Here is a 16041-nt window from a genome sequence, read left to right as displayed (position 1 = left end):
TGCATGGTACCCATTCCACGGGTTTCAACTACCCAGGTTTTAGGTATTCTTCCTTCAGCTAAAACATGCATGTGGAACCCAGAGTATGATCAACCATGTGATCGGGAGACGTGTTCAAATATGTCTCAGTTTTCCTCCCCTGGTACTCGGGTGCAACATTCCAGACGCTTTACTAACACTCTCCCCACTTGGAGAGTCAGCGCCTTAACCTCCTGTTTGGCCCAGTTTGCAATTTCTGCGGAAGATGAACAGGAATAGCGAGAACCAATGAGAGACTAGCTGGAGGTGTCTGGACGGGCAAATTTAACTCTCATTTCCCACCAGGAAGAGGAATTAACCAAAGGCTCAGCGTGCCGTGCCGGAACCAGATTAGGGCCTGAAGCCATCCTGCGGTGTTGCGGCCAGGTCACAAGAAAGCGAGTTGAAGAAAGGAGCTCAGGGGCACTGTAATTCACAAACCTGCAGAGTTATAAATGACAGCTATCGTCCAAAAATAGACTGAAGTAAGGCTGCCAAGAGGACTTGAAAGCGGGGCAGAATTGCAGGAAACCGATTTCAGGAGGTAGACTGGAATTGCATTGAAAGCATAGGAAAAGAGGCAGAACGTCCACAATGATGCACTTGGCCAAAAAGGGCGTATGCGTTTTTTCCTGAATATATTCAGGAAAAAACGCATACGCCCTTTTTGGCCAACCAAGCAAGCTTGCAAAGGAAATCTGCACTACAATGAAGTCTCACTCCCCCCGGTCAAAAGGGCCATCTGAAAAAAGTGTAAAATCCAGAAAGGCAGGACAGGCCATGGAGAACTGGGAGCCTTGTTATGCTGATGGGCGGGATGTAAATTGCCAACAGACACTCGGGAGAAGTGTATGGTGTTTCCTGAAACATCTAAAAAACAAAGCAACAGAGCCTAGGGCACTTCCACTTATGGTCCTATAGCTTAGGGAAATTAAAATCAAAAAGACACAGCCACCCCAAAGTTTGGAACGGCTCTGTTTACAAGAACCTCGTTTACAGTACAAGTTCAACATCGCAGAAAGTGAAAAATGGATAAAGAAGTTGTGGTATTTACTTACAAAGCAATATCACTCAGCAATGAAATCTATGTCATCAGGCCCTTAGCAGCACAATGAGTGGATTCAGGTATGATGATTCTAACTGAAATAAGTCACACAGAAAAAGAAACATCATAAGATATCAGTAATACACGGAATGTAAACTTGGCTACACAGGAACTGAATTACAGAACAGAACAGGGTCTCAAATTTAGAAAACCAACTTATGCTTGCTTAAGGGGAAAGGTGAGTTGGGGTGCTGCATAAAACCAGAGATTGAAATGAGCACAGATAAAGTTCCTTAAGCCAAATATGGAATAGACAAGAGCTACTCCTTGCTCAACGAAATGGACTCAACACCGCATATTAAACGCCTAAGAATGTACCTGACTAGTAAGTATCTTAAAACCTATGGATTGCTATGTCTCCGAAAGAGAATCAAGCATGTGTACAGGGGCATAAACGCAGCAGTGATAGGATTGGAGAGGTTCGGTGAGCAAATGAAGACCCTTTGAAGTCATATTGCATGGTACCCATTCCACGGGTTTCAACTCCCAGGTTTAAGGTATTCTTCCTTCAGCTAAAACATGCATGTGGAACCCAGAGTATGATCAACCATGTGATCGGGAGACGTGTTCAAATATGTCTCAGTTTTCCTCCCCTGGTACTCGGGTGCAACATTCCAGACGCTTTACTAACACTCTCCCCACTTGGAGAGTCAGCCCTTTAACCTCCTGTTTGGCCCAGTTTGCAATTTCTGCGGAAGATGAACAGGAATAGCGAGAACCAATGAGAGACTAGCTGGAGGTGTCTGGACGGGCAAATTTAACTCTCATTTCCCACCAGGAAGAGGAATTAACCAAAGGCTCAGCGTGCCGTGCCGGAACCAGATTAGGGCCTGAAGCCATCCTGCGGTGTTGCGGCCAGCTCACAAGAAAGCGAGTTGAAGAAAGGAGCTCAGGGGCACTGTAATTCACAAACCTGCAGAGTTATAAATGACAGCTATCGTCCAAAAATAGACTGAAGTAAGGCTGCCAAGAGGACTTGAAAGCGGGGCAGAATTGCAGGAAACCGATTTCAGGAGGTAGACTGGAATTGCATTGAAAGCATAGGAAAAGAGGCAGAACGTCCACAATGATGCACTTGGCCAAAAAGGGCGTATGCGTTTTTTCCTGAATATATTCAGGAAAAAACGCATACGCCCTTTTTGGCCAACCAAGCAAGCTTGCAAAGGAAATCTGCACTACAATGAAGTCTCACTCCCCCCGGTCAAAAGGGCCATCTGAAAAAAGTGTAAAATCCAGAAAGGCAGGACAGGCCATGGAGAACTGGGAGCCTTGTTATGCTGATGGGCGGGATGTAAATTGCCAACAGACACTCGGGAGAAGTGTATGGTGTTTCCTGAAACATCTAAAAAACAAAGCAACAGAGCCTAGGGCACTTCCACTTATGGTCCTATAGCTTAGGGAAATTAAAATCAAAAAGACACAGCCACCCCAAAGTTTGGAACGGCTCTGTTTACAAGAACCTCGTTTACAGTACAAGTTCAACATCGCAGAAAGTGAAAAATGGATAAAGAAGTTGTGGTATTTACTTACAAAGCAATATCACTCAGCAATGAAATCTATGTCATCAGGCCCTTAGCAGCACAATGAGTGGATTCAGGTATGATGATTCTAACTGAAATAAGTCACACAGAAAAAGAAACATCATAAGATATCAGTAATACACGGAATGTAAACTTGGCTACACAGGAACTGAATTACAGAACAGAACAGGGTCTCAAATTTAGAAAACCAACTTATGCTTGCTTAAGGGGAAAGGTGAGTTGGGGTGCTGCATAAAACCAGAGATTGAAATGAGCACAGATAAAGTTCCTTAAGCCAAATATGGAATAGACAAGAGCTACTCCTTGCTCAACGAAATGGACTCAACACCGCATATTAAACGCCTAAGAATGTACCTGACTAGTAAGTATCTTAAAACCTATGGATTGCTATGTCTCCGAAAGAGAATCAAGCATGTGTACAGGGGCATAAACGCAGCAGTGATAGGATTGGAGAGGTTCGGTGAGCAAATGAAGACCCTTTGAAGTCATATTGCATGGTACCCATTCCACGGGTTTCAACTCCCAGGTTTTAGGTATTCTTCCTTCAGCTAAAACATGCATGTGGAACCCAGAGTATGATCAACCATGTGATCGGGAGACGTGTTCAAATATGTCTCAGTTTTCCTCCCCTGGTACTCGGGTGCAACATTCCAGACGCTTTACTAACACTCTCCCCACTTGGAGAGTCAGCGCCTTTAACCTCCTGTTTGGCCCAGTTTGCAATTTCTGCGGAAGATGAACAGGAATAGCGAGAACCAATGAGAGACTAGCTGGAGGTGTCTGGACGGGCAAATTTAACTCTCATTTCCCACCAGGAAGAGGAATTAACCAAAGGCTCAGCGTGCCGTGCCGGAACCAGATTAGGGCCTGAAGCCATCCTGCGGTGTTGCGGCCAGCTCACAAGAAAGCGAGTTGAAGAAAGGAGCTCAGGGGCACTGTAATTCACAAACCTGCAGAGTTATAAATGACAGCTATCGTCCAAAAATAGACTGAAGTAAGGCTGCCAAGAGGACTTGAAAGCGGGGCAGAATTGCAGGAAACCGATTTCAGGAGGTAGACTGGAATTGCATTGAAAGCATAGGAAAAGAGGCAGAACGTCCACAATGATGCACTTGGCCAAAAAGGGCGTATGCGTTTTTTCCTGAATATATTCAGGAAAAAACGCATACGCCCTTTTTGGCCAACCAAGCAAGCTTGCAAAGGAAATCTGCACTACAATGAAGTCTCACTTCCCCCGGTCAAAAGGGCCATCTGAAAAAAGTGTAAAATCCAGAAAGGCAGGACAGGCCATGGAGAACTGGGAGCCTTGTTATGCTGATGGGCGGGATGTAAATTGCCAACAGACACTCGGGAGAAGTGTATGGTGTTTCCTGAAACATCTAAAAAACAAAGCAACAGAGCCTAGGGCACTTCCACTTATGGTCCTATAGCTTAGGGAAATTAAAATCAAAAAGACACAGCCACCCCAAAGTTTGGAACGGCTCTGTTTACAAGAACCTCGTTTACAGTACAAGTTCAACATCGCAGAAAGTGAAAAATGGATAAAGAAGTTGTGGTATTTACTTACAAAGCAATATCACTCAGCAATGAAATCTATGTCATCAGGCCCTTAGCAGCACAATGAGTGGATTCAGGTATGATGATTCTAACTGAAATAAGTCACACAGAAAAAGAAACATCATAAGATATCAGTAATACACGGAATGTAAACTTGGCTACACAGGAACTGAATTACAGAACAGAACAGGGTCTCAAATTTAGAAAACCAACTTATGCTTGCTTAAGGGGAAAGGTGAGTTGGGGTGCTGCATAAAACCAGAGATTGAAATGAGCACAGATAAAGTTCCTTAAGCCAAATATGGAATAGACAAGAGCTACTCCTTGCTCAACGAAATGGACTCAACACCGCATATTAAACGCCTAAGAATGTACCTGACTAGTAAGTATCTTAAAACCTATGGATTGCTATGTCTCCGAAAGAGAATCAAGCATGTGTACAGGGGCATAAACGCAGCAGTGATAGGATTGGAGAGGTTCGGTGAGCAAATGAAGACCCTTTGAAGTCATATTGCATGGTACCCATTCCACGGGTTTCAACTCCCAGGTTTAAGGTATTCTTCCTTCAGCTAAAACATGCATGTGGAACCCAGAGTATGATCAACCATGTGAACGGGAGACGTGTTCAAATATGTCTCAGTTTTCCTCCCCTGGTACTCGGGTGCAACATTCCAGACGCTTTACTAACACTCTCCCCACTTGGAGAGTCAGCCCTTTAACCTCCTGTTTGGCCCAGTTTGCAATTTCTGCGGAAGATGAACAGGAATAGCGAGAACCAATGAGAGACTAGCTGGAGGTGTCTGGACGGGCAAATTTAACTCTCATTTCCCACCAGGAAGAGGAATTAACCAAAGGCTCAGCGTGCCGTGCCGGAACCAGATTAGGGCCTGAAGCCATCCTGCGGTGTTGCGGCCAGGTCACAAGAAAGCGAGTTGAAGAAAGGAGCTCAGGGGCACTGTAATTCACAAACCTGCAGAGTTATAAATGACAGCTATCGTCCAAAAATAGACTGAAGTAAGGCTGCCAAGAGGACTTGAAAGCGGGGCAGAATTGCAGGAAACCGATTTCAGGAGGTAGACTGGAATTGCATTGAAAGCATAGGAAAAGAGGCAGAACGTCCACAATGATGCACTTGGCCAAAAAGGGCGTATGCGTTTTTTCCTGAATATATTCAGGAAAAAACGCATACGCCCTTTTTGGCCAACCAAGCAAGCTTGCAAAGGAAATCTGCACTACAATGAAGTCTCACTTCCCCCCGGTCAAAAGGGCCATCTGAAAAAAGTGTAAAATCCAGAAAGGCAGGACAGGCCATGGAGAACTGGGAGCCTTGTTATGCTGATGGGCGGGATGTAAATTGCCAACAGACACTCGGGAGAAGTGTATGGTGTTTCCTGAAACATCTAAAAAACAAAGCAACAGAGCCTAGGGCACTTCCACTTATGGTCCTATAGCTTAGGGAAATTAAAATCAAAAAGACACAGCCACCCCAAAGTTTGGAACGGCTCTGTTTACAAGAACCTCGTTTACAGTACAAGTTCAACATCGCAGAAAGTGAAAAATGGATAAAGAAGTTGTGGTATTTACTTACAAAGCAATATCACTCAGCAATGAAATCTATGTCATCAGGCCCTTAGCAGCACAATGAGTGGATTCAGGTATGATGATTCTAACTGAAATAAGTCACACAGAAAAAGAAACATCATAAGATATCAGTAATACACGGAATGTAAACTTGGCTACACAGGAACTGAATTACAGAACAGAACAGGGTCTCAAATTTAGAAAACCAACTTATGCTTGCTTAAGGGGAAAGGTGAGTTGGGGTGCTGCATAAAACCAGAGATTGAAATGAGCACAGATAAAGTTCCTTAAGCCAAATATGGAATAGACAAGAGCTACTCCTTGCTCAACGAAATGGACTCAACACCGCATATTAAACGCCTAAGAATGTACCTGACTAGTAAGTATCTTAAAACCTATGGATTGCTATGTCTCCGAAAGAGAATCAAGCATGTGTACAGGGGCATAAACGCAGCAGTGATAGGATTGGAGAGGTTCGGTGAGCAAATGAAGACCCTTTGAAGTCATATTGCATGGTACCCATTCCACGGGTTTCAACTCCCAGGTTTTAGGTATTCTTCCTTCAGCTAAAACATGCATGTGGAACCCAGAGTATGATCAACCATGTGATCGGGAGACGTGTTCAAATATGTCTCAGTTTTCCTCCCCTGGTACTCGGGTGCAACATTCCAGACGCTTTACTAACACTCTCCCCACTTGGAGAGTCAGCCCTTTAACCTCCTGTTTGGCCCAGTTTGCAATTTCTGCGGAAGATGAACAGGAATAGCGAGAACCAATGAGAGACTAGCTGGAGGTGTCTGGACGGGCAAATTTAACTCTCATTTCCCACCAGGAAGAGGAATAACCAAAGGCTCAGCGTGCCGTGCCGGAACCAGATTAGGGCCTGAAGCCATCCTGCGGTGTTGCGGCCAGCTCACAAGAAAGCGAGTTGAAGAAAGGAGCTCAGGGGCACTGTAATTCACAAACCTGCAGAGTTATAAATGACAGCTATCGTCCAAAAATAGACTGAAGTAAGGCTGCCAAGAGGACTTGAAAGCGGGGCAGAATTGCAGGAAACCGATTTCAGGAGGTAGACTGGAATTGCATTGAAAGCATAGGAAAAGAGGCAGAACGTCCACAATGATGCACTTGGCCAAAAAGGGCGTATGCGTTTTTTCCTGAATATATTCAGGAAAAAACGCATACGCCCTTTTTGGCCAACCAAGCAAGCTTGCAAAGGAAATCTGCACTACAATGAAGTCTCACTTCCCCCCGGTCAAAAGGGCCATCTGAAAAAAGTGTAAAATCCAGAAAGGCAGGACAGGCCATGGAGAACTGGGAGCCTTGTTATGCTGATGGGCGGGATGTAAATTGCCAACAGACACTCGGGAGAAGTGTATGGTGTTTCCTGAAACATCTAAAAAACAAAGCAACAGAGCCTAGGGCACTTCCACTTATGGTCCTATAGCTTAGGGAAATTAAAATCAAAAAGACACAGCCACCCCAAAGTTTGGAACGGCTCTGTTTACAAGAACCTCGTTTACAGTACAAGTTCAACATCGCAGAAAGTGAAAAATGGATAAAGAAGTTGTGGTATTTACTTACAAAGCAATATCACTCAGCAATGAAATCTATGTCATCAGGCCCTTAGCAGCACAATGAGTGGATTCAGGTATGATGATTCTAACTGAAATAAGTCACACAGAAAAAGAAACATCATAAGATATCAGTAATACACGGAATGTAAACTTGGCTACACAGGAACTGAATTACAGAACAGAACAGGGTCTCAAATTTAGAAAACCAACTTATGCTTGCTTAAGGGGAAAGGTGAGTTGGGGTGCTGCATAAAACCAGAGATTGAAATGAGCACAGATAAAGTTCCTTAAGCCAAATATGGAATAGACAAGAGCTACTCCTTGCTCAACGAAATGGACTCAACACCGCATATTAAACGCCTAAGAATGTACCTGACTAGTAAGTATCTTAAAACCTATGGATTGCTATGTCTCCGAAAGAGAATCAAGCATGTGTACAGGGGCATAAACGCAGCAGTGATAGGATTGGAGAGGTTCGGTGAGCAAATGAAGACCCTTTGAAGTCATATTGCATGGTACCCATTCCACGGGTTTCAACTCCCAGGTTTAAGGTATTCTTCCTTCAGCTAAAACATGCATGTGGAACCCAGAGTATGATCAACCATGTGATCGGGAGACGTGTTCAAATATGTCTCAGTTTTCCTCCCCTGGTACTCGGGTGCAACATTCCAGACGCTTTACTAACACTCTCCCCACTTGGAGAGTCAGCGCCTTTAACCTCCTGTTTGGCCCAGTTTGCAATTTCTGCGGAAGATGAACAGGAATAGCGAGAACCAATGAGAGACTAGCTGGAGGTGTCTGGACGGGCAAATTTAACTCTCATTTCCCACCAGGAAGAGGAAATAACCAAAGGCTCAGCGTGCCGTGCCGGAACCAGATTAGGGCCTGAAGCCATCCTGCGGTGTTGCGGCCAGCTCACAAGAAAGCGAGTTGAAGAAAGGAGCTCAGGGGCACTGTAATTCACAAACCTGCAGAGTTATAAATGACAGCTATCGTCCAAAAATAGACTGAAGTAAGGCTGCCAAGAGGACTTGAAAGCGGGGCAGAATTGCAGGAAACCGATTTCAGGAGGTAGACTGGAATTGCATTGAAAGCATAGGAAAAGAGGCAGAACGTCCACAATGATGCACTTGGCCAAAAAGGGCGTATGCGTTTTTTCCTGAATATATTCAGGAAAAAACGCATACGCCCTTTTTGGCCAACCAAGCAAGCTTGCAAAGGAAATCTGCACTACAATGAAGTCTCACTTCCCCCCGGTCAAAAGGGCCATCTGAAAAAAGTGTAAAATCCAGAAAGGCAGGACAGGCCATGGAGAACTGGGAGCCTTGTTATGCTGATGGGCGGGATGTAAATTGCCAACAGACACTCGGGAGAAGTGTATGGTGTTTCCTGAAACATCTAAAAAACAAAGCAACAGAGCCTAGGGCACTTCCACTTATGGTCCTATAGCTTAGGGAAATTAAAATCAAAAAGACACAGCCACCCCAAAGTTTGGAACGGCTCTGTTTACAAGAACCTCGTTTACAGTACAAGTTCAACATCGCAGAAAGTGAAAAATGGATAAAGAAGTTGTGGTATTTACTTACAAAGCAATATCACTCAGCAATGAAATCTATGTCATCAGGCCCTTAGCAGCACAATGAGTGGATTCAGGTATGATGATTCTAACTGAAATAAGTCACACAGAAAAAGAAACATCATAAGATATCAGTAATACACGGAATGTAAACTTGGCTACACAGGAACTGAATTACAGAACAGAACAGGGTCTCAAATTTAGAAAACCAACTTATGCTTGCTTAAGGGGAAAGGTGAGTTGGGGTGCTGCATAAAACCAGAGATTGAAATGAGCACAGATAAAGTTCCTTAAGCCAAATATGGAATAGACAAGAGCTACTCCTTGCTCAACGAAATGGACTCAACACCGCATATTAAACGCCTAAGAATGTACCTGACTAGTAAGTATCTTAAAACCTATGGATTGCTATGTCTCCGAAAGAGAATCAAGCATGTGTACAGGGGCATAAACGCAGCAGTGATAGGATTGGAGAGGTTCGGTGAGCAAATGAAGACCCTTTGAAGTCATATTGCATGGTACCCATTCCACGGGTTTCAACTACCCAGGTTTAAGGTATTCTTCCTTCAGCTAAAACATGCATGTGGAACCCAGAGTATGATCAACCATGTGATCGGGAGACGTGTTCAAATATGTCTCAGTTTTCCTCCCCTGGTACTCGGGTGCAACATTCCAGACGCTTTACTAACACTCTCCCCACTTGGAGAGTCAGCCCTTTAACCTCCTGTTTGGCCCAGTTTGCAATTTCTGCGGAAGATGAACAGGAATAGCGAGAACCAATGAGAGACTAGCTGGAGGTGTCTGGACGGGCAAATTTAACTCTCATTTCCCACCAGGAAGAGGAATTAACCAAAGGCTCAGCGTGCCGTGCCGGAACCAGATTAGGGCCTGAAGCCATCCTGCGGTGTTGCGGCCAGCTCACAAGAAAGCGAGTTGAAGAAAGGAGCTCAGGGGCACTGTAATTCACAAACCTGCAGAGTTATAAATGACAGCTATCGTCCAAAAATAGACTGAAGTAAGGCTGCCAAGAGGACTTGAAAGCGGGGCAGAATTGCAGGAAACCGATTTCAGGAGGTAGACTGGAATTGCATTGAAAGCATAGGAAAAGAGGCAGAACGTCCACAATGATGCACTTGGCCAAAAAGGGCGTATGCGTTTTTTCCTGAATATATTCAGGAAAAAACGCATACGCCCTTTTTGGCCAACCAAGCAAGCTTGCAAAGGAAATCTGCACTACAATGAAGTCTCACTTCCCCCCGGTCAAAAGGGCCATCTGAAAAAAGTGTAAAATCCAGAAAGGCAGGACAGGCCATGGAGAACTGGGAGCCTTGTTATGCTGATGGGCGGGATGTAAATTGCCAACAGACACTCGGGAGAAGTGTATGGTGTTTCCTGAAACATCTAAAAAACAAAGCAACAGAGCCTAGGGCACTTCCACTTATGGTCCTATAGCTTAGGGAAATTAAAATCAAAAAGACACAGCCACCCCAAAGTTTGGAACGGCTCTGTTTACAAGAACCTCGTTTACAGTACAAGTTCAACATCGCAGAAAGTGAAAAATGGATAAAGAAGTTGTGGTATTTACTTACAAAGCAATATCACTCAGCAATGAAATCTATGTCATCAGGCCCTTAGCAGCACAATGAGTGGATTCAGGTATGATGATTCTAACTGAAATAAGTCACACAGAAAAAGAAACATCATAAGATATCAGTAATACACGGAATGTAAACTTGGCTACACAGGAACTGAATTACAGAACAGAACAGGGTCTCAAATTTAGAAAACCAACTTATGCTTGCTTAAGGGGAAAGGTGAGTTGGGGTGCTGCATAAAACCAGAGATTGAAATGAGCACAGATAAAGTTCCTTAAGCCAAATATGGAATAGACAAGAGCTACTCCTTGCTCAACGAAATGGACTCAACACCGCATATTAAACGCCTAAGAATGTACCTGACTAGTAAGTATCTTAAAACCTATGGATTGCTATGTCTCCGAAAGAGAATCAAGCATGTGTACAGGGGCATAAACGCAGCAGTGATAGGATTGGAGAGGTTCGGTGAGCAAATGAAGACCCTTTGAAGTCATATTGCATGGTACCCATTCCACGGGTTTCAACTCTCCAGGTTTAAGGTATTCTTCCTTCAGCTAAAACATGCATGTGGAACCCAGAGTATGATCAACCATGTGATCGGGAGACGTGTTCAAATATGTCTCAGTTTTCCTCCCCTGGTACTCGGGTGCAACATTCCAGACGCTTTACTAACACTCTCCCCACTTGGAGAGTCAGCCCTTTAACCTCCTGTTTGGCCCAGTTTGCAATTTCTGCGGAAGATGAACAGGAATAGCGAGAACCAATGAGAGACTAGCTGGAGGTGTCTGGACGGGCAAATTTAACTCTCATTTCCCACCAGGAAGAGGAAATAACCAAAGGCTCAGCGTGCCGTGCCGGAACCAGATTAGGGCCTGAAGCCATCCTGCGGTGTTGCGGCCAGCTCACAAGAAAGCGAGTTGAAGAAAGGAGCTCAGGGGCACTGTAATTCACAAACCTGCAGAGTTATAAATGACAGCTATCGTCCAAAAATAGACTGAAGTAAGGCTGCCAAGAGGACTTGAAAGCGGGGCAGAATTGCAGGAAACCGATTTCAGGAGGTAGACTGGAATTGCATTGAAAGCATAGGAAAAGAGGCAGAACGTCCACAATGATGCACTTGGCCAAAAAGGGCGTATGCGTTTTTTCCTGAATATATTCAGGAAAAAACGCATACGCCCTTTTTGGCCAACCAAGCAAGCTTGCAAAGGAAATCTGCACTACAATGAAGTCTCACTTCCCCCGGTCAAAAGGGCCATCTGAAAAAAGTGTAAAATCCAGAAAGGCAGGACAGGCCATGGAGAACTGGGAGCCTTGTTATGCTGATGGGCGGGATGTAAATTGCCAACAGACACTCGGGAGAAGTGTATGGTGTTTCCTGAAACATCTAAAAAACAAAGCAACAGAGCCTAGGGCACTTCCACTTATGGTCCTATAGCTTAGGGAAATTAAAATCAAAAAGACACAGCCACCCCAAAGTTTGGAACGCTCTGTTTACAAGAACCTCGTTTACAGTACAAGTTCAACATCGCAGAAAGTGAAAAATGGATAAAGAAGTTGTGGTATTTACTTACAAAGCAATATCACTCAGCAATGAAATCTATGTCATCAGGCCCTTAGCAGCACAATGAGTGGATTCAGGTATGATGATTCTAACTGAAATAAGTCACACAGAAAAAGAAACATCATAAGATATCAGTAATACACGGAATGTAAACTTGGCTACACAGGAACTGAATTACAGAACAGAACAGGGTCTCAAATTTAGAAAACCAACTTATGCTTGCTTAAGGGGAAAGGTGAGTTGGGGTGCTGCATAAAACCAGAGATTGAAATGAGCACAGATAAAGTTCCTTAAGCCAAATATGGAATAGACAAGAGCTACTCCTTGCTCAACGAAATGGACTCAACACCGCATATTAAACGCCTAAGAATGTACCTGACTAGTAAGTATCTTAAAACCTATGGATTGCTATGTCTCCGAAAGAGAATCAAGCATGTGTACAGGGGCATAAACGCAGCAGTGATAGGATTGGAGAGGTTCGGTGAGCAAATGAAGACCCTTTGAAGTCATATTGCATGGTACCCATTCCACGGGTTTCAACTCTCCAGGTTTAAGGTATTCTTCCTTCAGCTAAAACATGCATGTGGAACCCAGAGTATGATCAACCATGTGATCGGGAGACGTGTTCAAATATGTCTCAGTTTTCCTCCCCTGGTACTCGGGTGCAACATTCCAGACGCTTTACTAACACTCTCCCCACTTGGAGAGTCAGTCCCTTTAACCTCCTGTTTGGCCCAGTTTGCAATTTCTGCGGAAGATGAACAGGAATAGCGAGAACCAATGAGAGACTAGCTGGAGGTGTCTGGACGGGCAAATTTAACTCTCATTTCCCACCAGGAAGAGGAATTAACCAAAGGCTCAGCGTGCCGTGCCGGAACCAGATTAGGGCCTGAAGCCATCCTGCGGTGTTGCGGCCAGCTCACAAGAAAGCGAGTTGAAGAAAGGAGCTCAGGGGCACTGTAATTCACAAACCTGCAGAGTTATAAATGACAGCTATCGTCCAAAAATAGACTGAAGTAAGGCTGCCAAGAGGACTTGAAAGCGGGGCAGAATTGCAGGAAACCGATTTCAGGAGGTAGACTGGAATTGCATTGAAAGCATAGGAAAAGAGGCAGAACGTCCACAATGATGCACTTGGCCAAAAAGGGCGTATGCGTTTTTTCCTGAATATATTCAGGAAAAAACGCATACGCCCTTTTTGGCCAACCAAGCAAGCTTGCAAAGGAAATCTGCACTACAATGAAGTCTCACTTCCCCCCGGTCAAAAGGGCCATCTGAAAAAAGTGTAAAATCCAGAAAGGCAGGACAGGCCATGGAGAACTGGGAGCCTTGTTATGCTGATGGGCGGGATGTAAATTGCCAACAGACACTCGGGAGAAGTGTATGGTGTTTCCTGAAACATCTAAAAAACAAAGCAACAGAGCCTAGGGCACTTCCACTTATGGTCCTATAGCTTAGGGAAATTAAAATCAAAAAGACACAGCCACCCCAAAGTTTGGAACGGCTCTGTTTACAAGAACCTCGTTTACAGTACAAGTTCAACATCGCAGAAAGTGAAAAATGGATAAAGAAGTTGTGGTATTTACTTACAAAGCAATATCACTCAGCAATGAAATCTATGTCATCAGGCCCTTAGCAGCACAATGAGTGGATTCAGGTATGATGATTCTAACTGAAATAAGTCACACAGAAAAAGAAACATCATAAGATATCAGTAATACACGGAATGTAAACTTGGCTACACAGGAACTGAATTACAGAACAGAACAGGGTCTCAAATTTAGAAAACCAACTTATGCTTGCTTAAGGGGAAAGGTGAGTTGGGGTGCTGCATAAAACCAGAGATTGAAATGAGCACAGATAAAGTTCCTTAAGCCAAATATGGAATAGACAAGAGCTACTCCTTGCTCAACGAAATGGACTCAACACCGCATATTAAACGCCTAAGAATGTACCTGACTAGTAAGTATCTTAAAACCTATGGATTGCTATGTCTCCGAAAGAGAATCAAGCATGTGTACAGGGGCATAAACGCAGCAGTGATAGGATTGGAGAGGTTCGGTGAGCAAATGAAGACCCTTTGAAGTCATATTGCATGGTACCCATTCCACGGGTTTCAACTCCCAGGTTTAAGGTATTCTTCCTTCAGCTAAAACATGCATGTGGAACCTAGAGTATGATCAACCATGTGATCGGGAGACGTGTTCAAATATGTCTCAGTTTTCCTCCCCTGGTACTCGGGTGCAACATTCCAGACGCTTTACTAACACTCTCCCCACTTGGAGAGTCAGTCCCTTTAACCTCCTGTTTGGCCCAGTTTGCAATTTCTGCGGAAGATGAACAGGAATAGCGAGAACCAATGAGAGACTAGCTGGAGGTGTCTGGACGGGCAAATTTAACTCTCATTTCCCACCAGGAAGAGGAAATAACCAAAGGCTCAGCGTGCCGTGCCGGAACCAGATTAGGGCCTGAAGCCATCCTGCGGTGTTGCGGCCAGCTCACAAGAAAGCGAGTTGAAGAAAGGAGCTCAGGGGCACTGTAATTCACAAACCTGCAGAGTTATAAATGACAGCTATCGTCCAAAAATAGACTGAAGTAAGGCTGCCAAGAGGACTTGAAAGCGGGGCAGAATTGCAGGAAACCGATTTCAGGAGGTAGACTGGAATTGCATTGAAAGCATAGGAAAAGAGGCAGAACGTCCACAATGATGCACTTGGCCAAAAAGGGCGTATGCGTTTTTTCCTGAATATATTCAGGAAAAAACGCATACGCCCTTTTTGGCCAACCAAGCAAGCTTGCAAAGGAAATCTGCACTACAATGAAGTCTCACTTCCCCCGGTCAAAAGGGCCATCTGAAAAAAGTGTAAAATCCAGAAAGGCAGGACAGGCCATGGAGAACTGGGAGCCTTGTTATGCTGATGGGCGGGATGTAAATTGCCAACAGACACTCGGGAGAAGTGTATGGTGTTTCCTGAAACATCTAAAAAACAAAGCAACAGAGCCTAGGGCACTTCCACTTATGGTCCTATAGCTTAGGGAAATTAAAATCAAAAAGACACAGCCACCCCAAAGTTTGGAACGGCTCTGTTTACAAGAACCTCGTTTACAGTACAAGTTCAACATCGCAGAAAGTGAAAAATGGATAAAGAAGTTGTGGTATTTACTTACAAAGCAATATCACTCAGCAATGAAATCTATGTCATCAGGCCCTTAGCAGCACAATGAGTGGATTCAGGTATGATGATTCTAACTGAAATAAGTCACACAGAAAAAGAAACATCATAAGATATCAGTAATACACGGAATGTAAACTTGGCTACACAGGAACTGAATTACAGAACAGAACAGGGTCTCAAATTTAGAAAACCAACTTATGCTTGCTTAAGGGGAAAGGTGAGTTGGGGTGCTGCATAAAACCAGAGATTGAAATGAGCACAGATAAAGTTCCTTAAGCCAAATATGGAATAGACAAGAGCTACTCCTTGCTCAACGAAATGGACTCAACACCGCATATTAAACGCCTAAGAATGTACCTGACTAGTAAGTATCTTAAAACCTATGGATTGCTATGTCTCCGAAAGAGAATCAAGCATGTGTACAGGGGCATAAACGCAGCAGTGATAGGATTGGAGAGGTTCGGTGAGCAAATGAAGACCCTTTGAAGTCATATTGCATGGTACCCATTCCACGGGTTTCAACTCCCAGGTTTAAGGTATTCTTCCTTCAGCTAAAACATGCATGTGGAACCCAGAGTATGATCAACCATGTGATCGGGAGACGTGTTCAAATATGTCTCAGTTTTCCTCCCCTGGTACTCGGGTGCAACATTCCAGACGCTTTACTAACACTCTCCCCACTTGGAGAGTCAGTCCCTTTAACCTCCTGTTTGGCCCAGTTTGCAATTTCTGCGGAAGATGAACAGGAATAGCG

Source organism: Tursiops truncatus, chromosome 5 (assembly GCF_011762595.2).
Source record: "Tursiops truncatus isolate mTurTru1 chromosome 5, mTurTru1.mat.Y, whole genome shotgun sequence".
Classification (NCBI taxonomy): Eukaryota; Metazoa; Chordata; class Mammalia; order Artiodactyla; family Delphinidae; genus Tursiops; species Tursiops truncatus.
This window is presented reverse-complemented; position numbering follows the sequence as displayed.